This window comes from Sinocyclocheilus anshuiensis, unplaced genomic scaffold (assembly GCF_001515605.1).
Source record: "Sinocyclocheilus anshuiensis isolate Anshui unplaced genomic scaffold, SAMN03320099.WGS_v1.1 scaffold1436, whole genome shotgun sequence".
Taxonomy (NCBI): Eukaryota; Metazoa; Chordata; class Actinopteri; order Cypriniformes; family Cyprinidae; genus Sinocyclocheilus; species Sinocyclocheilus anshuiensis.
In genome coordinates, this window is record NW_015544202.1 from 35,569 (window position 1) to 38,039 (window position 2,471).

At 49.0% G+C, this 2,471-nt stretch overlaps 1 protein-coding gene across 1 annotated transcript in view; it reads left to right on the top strand.

Moving 5' to 3' along the window:
- LOC107696856 (uncharacterized) overlaps nucleotides 1-2,471 on the top strand; it is a 30,595-nt gene that overhangs the window by 18,396 nt on the left and 9,728 nt on the right. The gene's annotated exons all lie outside the window — the stretch shown is intronic.

Here is a 2,471-nt window from a genome sequence, read left to right on the forward strand (position 1 = left end):
TGAGTATTCATATGCCTCTCTCTCTCCCTCTCTCTCTGTGTGTGTGTGTGTCATGTTAATCAGACTAATCACCTTATAGGCTACTTCATTTACTCAATTTTCTAACTCAATAGCTCTCAAATGTAGCCCGTTGTAGAATCGCTGCTGTCTCTTTATGAATGAATGGAATATTCATGTCAGACAATGCGGAGTGATAAATAGCAGTGGACGCTCAGACCTGGGATTTTACTATAGTGCTATAGGCTATCCTTTTTTTTTCCTTTTAGCTTCTCCCAACCGCCTTTATCTTCACGTCTTTTGCTTGCCATCACGAGCCCACTCTCCTTCGCGTCAGTTTCGGATTCTTATAAGCAAAAATAGATTGCATTAGCCCCTCTTTTGTCGGCTGTCAATGTCACTTAATCTGACACTTTTTTTTGATGATGAATCAGCCAGGCTGACAGCCGTCGGATGGACGGCCGTTCTGGACTTCTCCAGAACGTCCAGATGGCCAGTCCGCCCCTGCTGAGAGAGGAGGTCCCACCTCAGGGGAATGGCCGAGACAGCTCCGAGAACCAATGCTAGTTCCTCCAGAGCGGGGCCACTAGGAGAAAACCTTGTGTCCTTGCTCCCTGATTCGCCTGATTACCTGAGGGATCAGAGCGATCGTGGGAAAAGCATAAAGGAGGAGGTTTGGCCAGTCGTTGGCCAACGCGTCCCTTTTCTTTGAAAAAAAAATTGGGCAATGAGAGTTGTCTTCTTAGACGAAGAGGTCGACCTCTGCATTCCAAAAGATCTGTAAACTGTTTGCAGATGGAGCATCCACTGTTCTGAAGGGATGTTGCTCCAGGACAGCATGTCTGCTCCTTGGTTCAACCTGCCCGGCACATACGTTGAGCCCGTTCCAAGAGGCGCTCCACCAGAATGAAGAGGTGCCTCGAGGAGAGCCCTCCCTGGCGATTTACATAGGACACCACCGTCATGCTGTCATACACCGAGTAGACTAGAACGTGGTGACCATTTAGGTCTGGCAAAAAGGCCTCGACACACTGCCAGCATTTCCAGGCAGTTGATGTGTAGCCGGCCTTTCTCTTTCGACCACGAGCCAAAATCCGGTTTGCCATCGCTTAGAGCTCACCAGCCCTTGTTGGACGCATCTGTCGAGACAACCTTCCTTCTGCAGACCATTCCCAGAGCCACAGCCTGATCCATCCACTTAGTGTCTTTCCAAAGGGCCAGAGCTGCCGCACAGGCCTGGTCCACCTTGATATCCAGGGGTCCGTGACGCCAAGCGTGGAACGGAACTAGTGGTTTCAGCCAGTACTGAAGGGGCCGCATATGAAGCAGGCCCAGCTGTAGCACTGAAGATGCAGAGGCCATGAGGCCCAGCATCTTCTGAAACGTCTTGAGGGGGCGAGAGGCTCCAACTTTGAAGGAGTCAAACCTTGAACGAACGTTTCATGAGTGCGTGGTTCAGGTGCCTGAGATCGAGGATGGGCCGTATGCGGCGCCATCCTTTTTGGGGATGAGGAAGTAAAGGCTGTAGAAGCCTGACTCGCTCTGAGCTGGGGGAACTATCTCTACGGCTCCTTTTGCCAGTAAATTCATTACCTCGGAGCGCAGGACGTGTGCGTCTTTGCTCTGTGCCATGGTGGGAACCACGCCGCTGAAACGCGGGAGTCTTTGAGTGAATTGAAGTGAGTTACCTCGTTTTATTATTCTCACACTCCAGTCTGACACTCCGGGGATGGCCTGCCAGGCCTCGGCCCATGTGACAAGGGGTTGGATTGGTTCGAGTAGTGAGTCACCTTGAGGGGACTCAAAACTCATGATAAGAGGAAATGATGATAAGAGGAAATTTGCTCTCTTTTTGAGTATGTTTGTTTTTCATTTTGCTCGCTATCACAGCGGAAGGGTGTTTGGGCGCTTGAATAGGCCCAGCACCCACAACAAACACATTTCCTTCAACACCCGGAACTGAACGGGGTGTTCGGAGGTAGAACCGCGGCTGCTTGGGGGGTGGTGAAAAAAGTTCTTCTTCCCATTTCATCTAGCGACACAGTACGAGTGTAGTATCGAAAGGGAACCTGAATGTCACGATCACCAGCTGGAATGCCCTTGATAGCCACTAGAGGGCAATCCATCCCATACCATTGCCAGTCCATCATGTTCCCCACAATCTTTTGCGCAGACTCATCAGCACTCATTGTTTTCACCTATGTCTCATTAACCCTATTTGCTTGCCCTATAAAAGTCTGGTTCAGTCAGTCATTAAATTGTGAAGTCTTGTATGTGTCATTACTGAATTTTCAAGCCTTGTATCCTGGTTTTTGTTCTCTGCCTGTTATTCTGGATTACTCTGTTAGCCTCATCCCTGAACTTAATTCTTGGTTTGGAATTGTCTGCTTGTGAATGACCTTTGCTTATTTTTGGACTACGATTGTGGATTACCCCTTCAATAAATACTCTCTATCTCTCTCTCTCTTTTTATT